Source organism: Delphinapterus leucas, chromosome 1 (assembly GCF_059928025.1).
Source record: "Delphinapterus leucas isolate spDelLeu-1000000601 "Yukka" chromosome 1, BTC_Dleu_Yukka2, whole genome shotgun sequence".
NCBI classification, from domain to species: Eukaryota; Metazoa; Chordata; class Mammalia; order Artiodactyla; family Monodontidae; genus Delphinapterus; species Delphinapterus leucas.
This window is the reverse complement of record NC_143129.1, coordinates 37,657,434-37,671,990: the sequence shown is the minus strand read 5'-3', so window position 1 is coordinate 37,671,990 and position 14,557 is coordinate 37,657,434. Positions and strand designations below refer to the sequence as shown.

Genomic DNA, 14,557 nt, shown 5'->3' with positions numbered 1-14,557 from the left:
GAATCTAAAAGAGAAAATGGTAATGATGAACCTAGTTGCAGGGCAGAAATAAAGAGGTAGACATAGAAAATGGACTTGATGACATGGGGTGGGAGGGGGAAGCTGGGGCAAAGTGAGAGTAGCATTGATGTACATACACTCCCGAATATAAAATAGTTGGCTGGAGGGAAGAAGCAGCATAGCACAGGGAGATCAGCTCGGTGCTTTGAGGTGACCTAGAGGGGTGGGATAGGGAGGATGGGAGGGAGGCTTAAGAGGGAGGGGATATGGGGACATGTGTATGCATACGGCTGATTTGCTTTGTTGTGCAACAGAAACTAACATGGTATTGTGAAGCAATTATACCCCAATAAAGATGTACTAAAAAAAATGGTATCAATAGAAAAAAAAAAACCTCAAGCATAAGTACAGTTCGAAAAACTGCAGTATTTACAAAAGCTGAAGATACACAGTTCCAAAGATAATCAGCTCCACTCCTATATATATACCTAAACCCAACAGGAGTGCATTCATAAGTTCACTGAAAGGCATGCACTAGAATATTCATTATAGCATTATTTGTAAGCCCAAACTGGATGCTACCCACATAAATATCCACTCATAGGAGAAGCCATAAAAATTGTGGAATACTCACATAATGGGAATTGATCGTCTATAATGTGCATAATGCATAATTTATCAATACTAAGTACAAAAAAAAAGGACGAATCTCTGGTTTTAGAAGTCATGAGAGCAGTTAACTGGAACAGTTTTTACTGAGATGAGAATGTGCTAGGTTATTGGTATTCTGTTTTTGATCTGAGTCTGACTAAGCAGGTGTCTTCTGACATGTGAAATCAATCCATTGAGCTGAACTCTTTTGATGTGGTTACTAGTCTTTACTGATACTATGTTCAATAAACACTTAAAAGTACATAGAAATTAAAAATATCATTCCCATGATATTTTTATTAATTCATTAAAATAAGTAGAAACACACTTTAATCATGACATGCTTTGCAAAACAAAAGAAAAAAAAGACCCCTAACTTTCAAAGACTTTTATGATCACTCAAGAAAGCAAAATTACAGAGACAAAGAAGCATCAGGAAATCAGTAAGGAAAAATAAATGACAAATTTAAAAAAATGATTTAAACATCGGGAAGTGTTATTTATACTGGTTCTGTGGGCTCCATGACTATGAATTCTTTCGTGAAGTGGATGAAGACTCCATCCAGGACAAATTTAATCTCAGTCAACTCAATGAGCAGGTGCCTCACTGTAGACAAGCTCTAGACATGATCTTGGACCTGGAGCCTGATGAAGAGCTGGAAGACAACCTCAACCAGAGAACCCTGATTAAGTAGTCAGCCAAGATGCTGTATGGGTTCACCCAGACCACCTATATCCTCACAAACCATGGCACCACCCAGATGTTGGAAAAGTACCAGCAGGGAGAGTTCGGCTACTGCCCCATGTGCACTGTGAGAACAAGCCAATGCTTTCCAATAGCCTTTCTGACACCCCAGGTGAGGCCCTGGTGAAGCGCTACTGCCCCACGTGCATGGACAATTCCACACCTAAGACACCATCGAGGCAGCACCACACGGAAGGCCCCTACTTGGGTACCAGTTTCCCTCACATTGCTCTTCATGGTGCACGCTGAATGCTGGCCCAAGCAGCCCACTAACTAGTTTATGTCCAAAGTGTACAGTTGCAAGATCCATCCACTGTCCTACCAGGGGCAGTTCCAAGCCACCAGCAACTTTGAGTCTGTCAAGACCGTTCACTTATTCCCAACCCCACCTGTCACTCTGACAGTTCCAGTCCTCTCCTGCCACCTTTAAGGAAACCTCTATGGTTTATATTTTAAATTAGAAGAGTCATTATTGTGGTGTGAATATGAAATAAAGTAGAAAAAAGACAAAAATAAGAATTTACTCAAAATTTATATAAAATCTTGCCAGATCTCTTCAGGAAAAATATTTTAGGGCTTGATGGCTCCTAATATAAATGTTGTAAAATCATAAGGTATTTTTAAAATAATTCTATGGTAATTTATTTAATTACTAAATAAAATTGATTATTTATATTAAGATACATTAGCATCATTGATTAATGTATGAGAAGAATACTGAATGGTACCATAATAATGAAGAAATTTTTTAAAAGATCTACAAAAACTACCATGTTGAAAGGTACAAGAATCACAGGTCTTTAGAAAGGAAAATTTCATGTACCTAAAAATCAACTCTCATATTATTTAAAGAGTTCTGGGCTATAAGTTGAAATGGACTTTGCTGTGTCAAACCACAGACTGACGCATTATTTTAAAAAAGCAAATCTCAAATATCACTAGTAAATAGCAATTAAATCTTAAGAGAGAATATATTTTATACTTGATAAAATCAATTCAATGTTTAATAAAATTCAAAGAAAGCATAAGTACCAACAGACATATCTAAACATGACAAGAATGTGTATCTCAATCCACCTATATATCAAAATGTTCTGGAAATTAATTTAATAGATTTATGATTATAAAGGTGAAAAGAAGCTAAAATTTAGGTATTTGATCTAGCAACTACTATAATGTACTATAAAACCTTTTATTTTTCCCTTGGAATAGAGAGTCAAGTCAAAAATAATGAATAATCCAATGAAATCAGAGTGTATACAAAATTTATGAACATCAGTGGGGAGAGATTGGATGACACATTAAATTGAGAATTGGCTAATTATGTCAAGTTGGGTTGATATAAAACATCTCTTAGTTGGAGAACTGAAATTCCAATCCCATCTCAGTGGAAAAAATCAAGATGCCTATTTGGAGAGTGTTCTTAGCCATCAAAATCTAGCTAGGCTAATTCAATGACTAATGATAACACCATACTTCTATGTGAGTGACAAAAATATAGACATTGTAATATTCATTTTCTTCTCAGTATATTATTTGCTAAGCACTACATGTTCTAGTTTTTTTTTTCATATTATAAGTGCTAGTTTTTGTTAACTTGATCTTTCTACACCTATCTATCCTTGAGGTGCTTGGATTTATCCTGTAGATACTGTGTTGGAATCATGTTAGCCACCTCAGAGTCAGATATTATGAAACATTTTTGTAATCCACAATGGAGACTTTGTAACAAGCTACAGCAGTGGGGAGTAACAATTTATTAAGTATAAGGTATAAATGGGGCAGCAAAATAATAACACTAAAATTCAAACAAGGACCTTTCAAATAAGCATATTTGTTGAAAATATTTAATCTAAGAGGCAAGTAGACAGATGAGTAAGGACAAGGAGCAGAAAACTATGGCGTCTTGGAAAACCATATCCATGTGAAAATTGAATACTGTCAGCACCAAGTTCTTTCACGCAGTCGTGAATTCAACTGTAATTGAAGCACAGATCATAAATCAGAAAGGTTTTACAATCTGACACCCTTAGAGGAAAAAAGTGACAAATGTAATTTTCAGATTGCAAAGCATTAGTTTATCATTGCACTTTGTTGTGAAGATATAGAGCAAAGTTGGAGAATATTTATATACCACATCCTAATGACACATGGAATAAGAAAGTTGAGCTCATCATTCTGAAACTTAATATCTCTTTTGTTTACTAAAAAAAGCAAAAAGCAAAACTGTGATAATCGATATTTTTCACTTATATCTAGGGATAGTTATATTAAGCACGGTGTTTGTAATAAGAAGCTGCTGTTGCTCAAATGGATATTACAACATATTTTTCTTGTCCACTCAAATTTATAATCTATGTTAGACAGAATATTTAGCTTACCAACTTACTCTAATTATCCATACGTATACCCCAGTTACCATGTTTTAATTAATGTGAACATTACATAAATTATATAAGTCATCTTGAATTATGAAAAACTTTTTAAACTATCTTTCTAGCATATTGTTAAGATAAAATTAAAATTTTATTTACAGTCAATTCACTTAAAAACATTTTATCTGAAGCTTTTGGGTGGAAAGAAAAAGCATTTACTGTTACCTGTACCCTCAGAAGGATTGACTGAGTCTGACATATACATAAAGTATGAGATAACTTGTTCCATAATCATATGCATTAGGAAGTATATACTGCCTTGCTAAATAAGGGTTTGAAAACTCTTATTCTGATGCTTTCTAGTTTCATAATCTTGAGAAAAGATACCTAATCTGTATTAAACTCAATTTATTAATCTGTGACGTTGACAAACATTGAGTGACTCCTCAAAGATTAATTGAAGAGATTAAATAACATAAGCCACATAAAGTATACTACTATACATAGAAAATGATCAAAGTGTATTGACTACTATTGATATTAATTTAATGTAAGTAAGTGTATTTGGTAATTCCACCCAAACAATCTCTCTATAGTGCTCCTGGCTTCTGGGATATTATGGAGCTATTTTCACTAAAGATGGGAGATGATTCCACTTCAAATACAGCATATTTCTTTCAAACATATCTTCGATCCTGTTCCTATTTAGCATCCTTTGAAGTACAAATCAATTTCCAAAGGGAGCCAACCCTCTTTTGCTGAATGTTGTAAACAGATATATTTATTTATTGTAAACAGATTTTAATCTCAGTACCTGACAGGACAACACAGCTCTTCTCTTCAGCACACCATGTATTTGCCACTCTACTCAGTGTATCCAGTTTTCTGTGCACTGTAGATCAGTAGCTGTATCTCCATCTCCAGGCATATTTACTTCTGCACTTTTTGTATCACCAAATAATCCTAAGTATGCATTGATTGTTTCCTGAATTTTATGTTTCAAAGGCACTAGTTATTGATTGGACAGCTCCAGAAACCTAGATTTGTGCCCTTGTCTCCAGTCCCCATTCAGGGACAGCTAGACCAGTGGCCCATATGCCATTCTTCTCAAAAGCCTAATTGCTTCAGGTGACTATCCCTACTATTTTCTGAAACCTCTGAGACTGAATTCAGAGAGTTGAATTCCGTTCTTTTTTGACATGTTCTAACTACATTCATGGAAGGAAACTTGTACACATTTTCAATTTTAAAAATTACCTAAAATAGTAAGACTTTAACTCCCCCTGGATGCCATGCCTCACAATCATGGTTGTCTCTTCGGGATATAGGTCTGGGCAGGAATCTCCTCCTCCTTTGTCAGGAGGTGAAGTCAAATCTTTCTGCTTGCATTTGTTCAGTTTCTCCACACTAAGTTTGGAAAGGCTGTTTTGATTATTTTACAATCCTGACATTCAATTGTGATCATGACTAACTTATTGCAACCAAAACTATTAAGAATCCAGGAATAAATCATCATCTTTCTGTTCTTTACTCCCAAAGGAGAAAGAAAAAACAAATTTGTTACAAAGCAGGGATCCTCAAAAAGATTCATAGCTAATTTCCTATCTGAAACCACGGAAGCAAGAGGCCAGACATATTTAAAGTGCTGAAAGAAAGAAATTGTCCACCAAGAATTCTATATTTGGCCAAAACGGTTTCAAAACTTAGGGAGAAATTAACACATTCCCAGATGAACAAAGGCTGAGGGCATTTGTTTTACAACTTCCTACCACTGCCCTATGACAAATGCTAAATTGAACTTTCAGGTTGAAATGAAAGGACACTAGACAGCAACTCGAAGCTGTATAAAGAAATAGAAATCTCCAGTAAAGATAAATACATGGGCAGATACTAAAGCCAGTATTGTGCTACTGGCTTGTAACTCTACTTTTTATTTCTTACATGATTGAAAAAACAAATGCATAAAATAATCATAAATCCATGTTACTAGGCTCAAAAAGTATAAAGGTGTAATTTGTGACAACAGTAATGTAAAGAGGAGGAATGGAACTGTAGAGGAAAAGAGTTGCTGTGTGCTCTTGAAGTTGGTTTCAATTCAATTGATATTGTTTGAACTTTAGAAGGGTAAATGTAATCTTCTTGATAACCACAAAGAAAATATCAATAGACTATATGCAAAAAGAAATGAAAAAGGGATCAAGAGTTCACTACAAGAAAATCGGCGAACCACAGAAGAAGTCAGTAATGGAGTAAATAAGTGGCAAAAAATGCATAAGACATACAGAAAACAACCAGGAAACAGACAGAATTAAGTTCTTCCTCATCAGTAATTTTTGAAAAAGTGGATTAAGCTCTCCAATAAAAAGATAAATATTGGCAGAATGGACTTTAAAAACAACCATAATCCAAGTATATGCTGTCCACAAAAAACTCACTTGATTTCAAGAGACACAAGTTGGTTGAAAGTTAAAGCATAGAATAAAATATCCCATGCAAATTGTAACAAAAAGAAAGAGAGAGAAAAAGAAAGGAAGGAAGGAAGGAAGGAAGGAAGGTAGGAAGGAAGGAAGATAGACCTGGGATGGCTATGTTAATATCACACAAAATAAAATTTAAATCAAAAACTATCACAAGAGGAAAAGGAGGCCACTCTATGTTGATAACAAGTTCAATCTATCAAGAAGATATAACAACTATAAACATATATGTACCAAACCACCCCCAAATATGTGAAGCAGACATTGACAGAATTGAAGGAAGAAATAGATAGTTCTAAAATAATAGTTGGAGATCAATACCTTGCTTTCAATAATGGATAACACATCTAGACAGAAGATCAGAAGAGAGGTAGGGGGACTGAATAACACATTTAACCAGCTAAACCTAACAGCCATATATAGATCACTCCACTCAACAACAGCAGAATACACATTTTTCTCAAGTACACATGGAACATTCTCCAGGAAAGACCATATGTTACGCCACAATACAAGTACCAATACATTTTTAAGAAACTGAAATCATACAAAGTATCTTCTTTAGCCACAGTGAAATGAAGGTAGAACTCAATAACAGAACCATTGGTAGCCATTTCCCATTATGCCTGCCACACATGATATAAAGCAATGAAGGGAAAAACATAATTGACCATTTAGAAAAGTGGGAAAGAGGACATGCCATTGACACAGAGTGTATGCTGTTTCTCGTTGTCAGGGATAGAAATAAATTAGCATCATTTATTCATTAGTGTGTTAATTTCTTGGTCAATCATTGCACAGCCAGTGTTTCTGCCTGATGGGAAGATTTCCTGTACTCAGTGTTGAGTGGAGACAACCTTGAAAGGGACATTTAAAAGGATTATACTGTGATGGGCTTAGCAGTACCCTTCTTCGTATGCCAGCATTTAGGCTAGGGTATTTCCATGGAGTGTGTACAATCGTAGGCCCCAGGTCACCAGAATTTAGTTGGATTCGTTTTGTTAATACATTCCCCCAGTACTTTGCCTTTTATTTGACTGTTGCATTTACTTCATTCTTTATTATCACTGCGAAACAACTTTGTTTCCTGTTCAGATGCCAAAAAGTGGATATCAATACCTCCTGAGTTTTACACATCACAGATCTGTTTTACATATCAGAGACAGAGACAGCAACTATTTCCAATGACTTTGAGACATGCTTTGAACATGTGATTAACATGTTGAGTGTTGAAATGTGTGTTGAGCTCATTATACTTGTTCTAAAAGGTTTCAAACTGCAAAGATTTAAAAATCTTTATCTTTGAATAGTTTTCCTGTGCTGTCCATTTGTGTCAGACTGTTAATGTGCAGCCTGGCACCTTCAAATAATGTGGCTTTGTAACCAATTATTTACATGTTGTTTTATCCACAGAGAATTTTTTTTTTAATAAATTTATTTATTTTTGGCTGTGTTGGGTCTTTGTTGCTGCACATGGGCTTTCTCTAGTTGGGACGAGTGGGCGCTACTCCACATTGTGGTGTGCGGGCTTCTCATTGCCGTGGCTTCTCTCGTTGCAGAGCACGGGCTCTAGGCGCTGGGGTTTCAGTAGCTGTGGCACACGGGCTTCAGTAGTTGTGGCTCATTAGCCCTAGAGCACAGGCTCAGTAGTTGTGGCGCACGGGCTTAGTTGCTCCGCGGCATGTGGGATCTTCCCAGACCAGGGCCCGAACCCATGTCCCCTGCACTGGCAGGAGGATTCCCAACCACTGTGCCACCAAGGAAGTCCCCACACAGAGAATCTTAAGGTCAAAACATACAACTCGATTAACTACACGTCCTCCTGTTCACATTTCCCTCATCTTTTCTTCATCTTCTGTCTATGTTTCCTTGGCCCTGTTTATATTAAGTGCTTTTGCCATTATATTTGATTGTCTGTATTCCGGTGATTTACCACAATGCTTTATGAGACACGGTAGGATATAAATGCATTTAAGTAATATATATATATATATATATATATATATATATATATATATATATATGTAGTTTGCTTGAGTGCAGTGATTTTTGTTTTCTGTACTGAATTCATTAGCATGGGTCGGTATAAAATTTAGCATAGGTCAATATGTAATTTGTAAACTAATAGGGTCTTAAAAGCGAGGAATTAAGTCTTTTAAATTTATTTATTGTAAAGAGCAGAATAACATACATAAACAGGTGCCTAAGGAAAACTTGTAATATAATATGCAACTCTCATGAACACATTTTTTTTTCTTCTAATGGTATGATAGTAGGCCATTTGATTATTTCTATTTTTATGGCTTTAACTTTAGAACAATGAAATATTCGTAAATTTTAAAAAGTGTTTTTCTTTATTTGATGCGGCTGGGATACTGGAGAAATGAAAGGTCAAACACCTATTGAGGAATCCATACTTGTCTATATATTGTGTACTTTTATTTCAATAACTGATTTAAAATTCCTAAAAGGATGCTATAATAAGTTATTATGCCATTTTACAGACTGAATTAAGTGAATTTCAGGGAGGTATGAAACTTGCCTAAGGCTATCCAGCTACCAAGCGGTAGGAGTGAGAATTAAATCCAGGTATACCTATCGCCAAATTTTCTGCTCATCTCTTTACATCATCCACTTTTAATAGCCAATGCTTTCTGCTTACAAATATGACTGATGTTTCCAGACAGTCAACAGTCCTTTTTAATCAGATAGAAAAATTACTGTTGATTCTCTAAAGACATATTCCTTTTCCAGTAAGTGACTTTAGTTGTTCAAATAATACTTCCAGACAGTAGTAATCATACAGTTGGAGACTAAGAACAGAGCTCAGGGATGTGTCTAGCAGTCAGTAAAGACCAACTGGGCTCACTGATGATATTTACGGTCATTTCCTCTAGACTAACATCATCTTATTAATAAGACCCTAATAAATCACAGTACTGCCCTTGCCTGATTGTTTGTTCTTCTCCCTCTATCACTCTCTCTTTTCCCATATTATTATTTTTTTTGGTGAATTAAATTCAGGGATTAGTATTCAGGAGTACTCGTCACGAAAGCAGAGAATCTTAGCTCACGCCAAAGGAAGAATATAGAGAAAAAGTATAAATTATATGAATACACACACATACACACGTGCCAACTATATGTTGCACTTCTCCAAAATCTATTCTGTATCCCCACATTTACTGTATATTAGCAGTAAGACCAGAAATGAGCGTAACGCTCTGTTTACAAGGCACAGAAAACAGACCCAAATATGGAAATTACCAGCAATGAGAATGGGGAAGAAAGACTAAAACAAGGAATGTAGAAGATATTTTTGTTTCCTAGCTATGATGCCAAATATTGAACTTTCAACTTGAGACAAGGAGGCCATAAAAAGTTGTATTAGTTTCCTAGAGCTGCCATGACAAAGTACCAGGGACTGAGGAGGTTAAACAACAGAAATTTACTCACTCACAGGTCTAGAGGCTAGAAATCTGAGATAAGGTGTCAGCAGGATTGATTTCTTCTCAAGTATCTCTTCTTGGTTTGTAGATGCCATGTTTTCCTTTTGTCTTCACATGGTCTTCTCTCTGTGCATGTCTGTGTCCTAATATTTTCTTTTTATAAGGACACCAGTCATATTGGATTAGAGCCCACCCATTTGACCTCATTTGACCTCAATTACCTATGTAAGGGCCTTATCTCCAAATACAGTCATATTACGAGGTATTGGGGGTTAAGACTTCCACATATTAACTTCAGCAGGACACAATTCAGCTGATAATAGAAGATAAGAGTAATTTAAGCATGTAACTATTGTTTACAGTGAGTTGCTTAAGGATATGAATTTACTCAAGAAAAACAAGAAGAAATTACATAACACTGTACGTTATACAAAGATATTAAATTAATCATCATAACATCCTGTGAGATGGGCATTAAATTAGACTAAGCAAGATGAAGCAACTTGTCCAGAATTGTGTAGTTGGTACTTTCCAGAATTTAAACCAGGTATTTTCCCCATTCCATTCTACGTTATGTATTCATTTCATTATTTGAAATGAATTTTGAGTCTTCATTTTGCTTAGTTTCTGAAGTTATATGGGGATAGAATGGAGTTGGATATTTTCAGTGACATTCACACATGGGGAAGGAAACTGAGTCCAGAAGCTTCAGCAATGTTTCCATGGAGAACACTAACAACAGAACCAGAAACACCGTTATCCTTTTGGTTCAGTGATCTTTCCTGAAGCACTACAAGAATCAATTTTAAGAAGCCCAGTGTTTTCCAAACTTTCACCAATGTGCTCTGTAGGGTCCTCTAACAGTATCTAAGAGACTAACTAGTTTCACATCCCAAGCCACTTAAGACAAGGAGTTCTGATTGTTCTCTATGAGGAAATCAAGTGACAATCATAGCTGGTGATTTAGGATAGTTTCTTCAGGGCACAGGCAAAACCTAATACACACAAAACCTAATAATCATTGTTAACTGCATCTTTGACAAGGATTAATCAGGTATCAAAGAGGTCTATAAATTGGGAGAAATTATGATCAAAGAGAAACATAGACCACAGATATTTAATTAATGCTCAATTATTTATGAGTTTAACTTTGGTTAACCTAATTTTCCTTCTTCTAGACAATTACCAATTCGTCTCCACAAAGAGACCAGAATAATCACCTTCCAATACAAGATTTATTGTGTTGCTTTAATTTAAAGCATACAGTGACTTCTACATTCACTCCACCAAGTTTTGCCAGGAGAGAAAAGGAGACGTGATATTTTCCCTTGAATTAGATATGCCACCATACTTAGCTCATCCTACTGGAAGCACTTTGAGGGCAGATTCTACAGTCTTGTCTTACATCCTCTACGGAATCAAGCCAAGGGAATGACACACAGTTACAGCTGGAAAAACATTTGTTCTGGGTTAATACTTTTAGCCTTTACCACCAAGACTTTTTCACCAAGACCTATCTTTACAGTCTCTAAACAGGAGACCTTCTTGCCTTCCCTTTTCATATTGACTAGGAAGGTAAAGGGAAGAAATGAGAAGTACCCAAAGTCAGCTAGCAGCCAGCACAGATAAATCATCGGTGGAGATATTGTTTCTTTCAAAGATATAAACATAAGAGGAAGTCCTAGTGTTTGAAACAACTGTGCATAATAAAATTCCATGAAAACCTAGAAATCCAGATGCAGATCAGTAACATATTGGTTAAATAAGCTGTTATGTTCATGCAGTGGACGAGTATACATACGTTAAGAAGAACGAGATGCTCTTTTCTATGAGATTCTCTTTCCACTGAACTCATCAGTGCTGCAGAAACAATGTTACATAATACTTTTTCTTTAACATTATATCAGGCATCCTCATCTTGTCCTGCATTTATTGCCAGTGTTACTAAAGTCTATCACTTACCTCTTTCCCTTTTAGACATAATTTCTTCTTATTTTGGAAGCATTCATCAATCCCTATTTTCCTCTTTCTTTTAAATTACAAATGAATATTGAATTTTATGAAATATCTTTTGGGGGATATTTCAAATGATTGTATACTTTTGCTCTCCTTTGACCTTGTTATATGGTAAATTATATTTTGTTATTTTATATTATGCTATTTATTATATATTGTATTATGTTTACTAATGATATTTATTATATTATAATTACATTATTTTTAAGGTAGCATTTTGTTTTAGACAAAACAACCAGTGGAATAGGAAGCATCTTAAACTTAGATGCAAGAGCATAAGGGAATTAAGATAAAATTCACGTTTTGGCTCAGTAGCAAAAATTATTCAACAAAAGTGGGAAAATACGGCTATCATAGAATTACTAAATTCTAGATACAGCAACTAGTTAAAAGTTAAAAAAATAATGAAAGTGTAAAAGTATCAGAAACCTGGGAGACTTGAAATAAATTATTCATGAGGAATACCTTTCTAAGATACAAAGAAAAAAGGATACATTTAATTATATAAGATTTAAAATTTTCCTCATGGCAAAATGCACTACAAAGATCAGAAAACAAGCAAAAGAAATTGGGAAATATATTTAGAAATGGATATGCCTTCTTTACAACTTTTGAGAGAAGCACATGTTTCTTCTTTTTCCTTTAACCTGTTATGTGGGTATTAATCTATAATGTAAGTGCATGGTTCCTCTCCTTTAACCTGTAATGTGAGATTTAATCTATATGGTAAAGGCATGGTTCTTTTCCTTTCATCTGTAATGTGAGTGTCAACATGGGGCACTGTTTCCAAGCACAGACTTTGGATGTTCCTGTACTGGTCCCGTCACTGACGATCCACAAAAACTTACAAATGTTGCTTTACTTTCCTGGGGGTTAGAGTCTTAGCTAAGAAATGGAAGCAACAAAGAACGAATATTCCCCCAGGGATGATAGAAGGTTTAAAGGAGTAAATATGTAAGTGACTTAGCACAGTGCCTTGTACAAGAGAGATCAATATAAGTACCAATTTTTTAAAGAGACAGATGAAAGAAATAAAATGTGGTGATTTCAATCTATTGATATATATTCTTGACATTAAACTACCTTTTCATTCATTGGATGACTTAACTTGCTCATGCTTTTTCTTACTCCAGTGAACATGAGTAGCTAATAGCATAGTCTAAAATTTTTCCTTTTATATTTACAAGTAAATTTGACCTGTAAATTTCTTTTTCCTTACAGTCCTAATCTATTTTCAGTATTTGGATTATATAGACTTCATAAGATGAAGGAGCATTCTTCCTTTGCTACTCTCTAGAAGTTTTTCTTTGTTAATATTGATGTTATCTGTTTAATAGAATTTTCATAGAATTCACCTCCCAAATGATCTGGCCGGGTCTGGTATTTTCTTGGTGAAAGATTGTAAACTATTGACTTAATTCCTTTACTGGTGCAAGAACTCCAGCTACAAATTTCCTCTTGTGTCAGTTTTGGTAAACGTTAGGGGCTAGGAAACTGTCCACTTTACAGAAATGTTCAAATTTACTGGCATTTCATATATTCTCTGTACTCTCTGCTATAACATTGTCCTGATTCTTTCTGTATATTATTTACTTACTTTTTTGTTTTGCTTAATCAAAGTGTGTTTTTTTAAATCTTATCAAAGAATATTTTTTGACTTACTAAATCACCTCAATTTTATACTTTTTTCTGTTTTATTAAGTTCTGCTCATATATTTATTGTCTATTTTTTCTATGTTCTCAGGGTTTATTGTTTTACTCTTCTGATGGCAATTAAAACACTTGGTTATTCATTTTAATAAATCTTTTTACTTATAAATAGTTGAACTTTTTGAAGGTTCCAGCTTAGTTGTACGTATCTAAGGGTCAGCTCCTCCTCATAGTTGCTGGCCTAAGGCTTAGTTCACCCTATAGCAATGTATATATTGACCTTTTTTCCCCTCGACTTTCTGTGTTTTGCTACTTCTCACCTTTCTTTGCAGAGAAGCCCCTTGAAATATCCTTAATTTATTTTACAGCCAATAAGTCTTCAAAATACTGTGTATTTTTAAAGATAAATCAACTTATATAATTAGGCAGGAAATCTGATCTGCCATATTTTTAAAAACAGCATAATTTCACTCTTCTCCACGATTAATCTGCTGTATTGCACGACCTTCGAGTTTTTAGCTTTATCAATGACATGTACTTTAAAAATGTTTGAAAGATCCTACCCAGTCTTTTAAAACATCCTTGCTCCTTGTTTCAGTTCTAGTTTTATGTATATTTTCTGCCTGGCACCTGATTATTCCAGCATCTGATGGATGGCCTTGGGAATTTAAGTCTGGTATTGATTGTTTTTGCTGATTCTCTCCACTTGTAGCTGATTTCTTCCTTATTGTGTAAATTTAGATCATGAGCCCACGTTTAGCTAAAGTTTATCTGTGGGAACGCTATAGGCCTGTGTTGAAGCTCTACCTCTCCAGAAAGGGTTTAGTTTTGTGTTTGGAATACCACCGATTTGGGAGCATTTTAAGTTCATTTCTTAGCTTCTGTTTGCAAAACCGCAAATAAATTTGCAACCCAAACACTGTGAACACAGATCGGCGGTTCAGAATTCTCAAGATTTCCTACCTGGTTCCAACCCACAGCAGAGGCCAAGAGAATTTGGTCTTAGTCTCCCTTTGCCAGCAGACATTTTTTCTTCTGGCACACCCTTTCATTAAAGGTGAAGCTAGGGACAGATAGGTTTAGTTCTAACTGCCCATCTAGTAGGGATGGAGTCTTACCTCCTGCCTCCCATGTGGTCATGGCCATTTAAAAACAAGTCTCTATACCAGGTGTGTCATTCAACTGCGGCCTGTA

General features: G+C 35.2%; 1 pseudogene; it reads left to right on the top strand.

Annotated features, from left to right (window-relative positions):
* Positions 1-1,124: 1,124 nt before the first annotated feature.
* Positions 1,125-1,826, top strand: LOC149750468 (casein kinase II subunit beta-like; annotated as a pseudogene).
* The last annotated feature ends 12,731 nt before the right edge of the window (positions 1,827-14,557 follow it).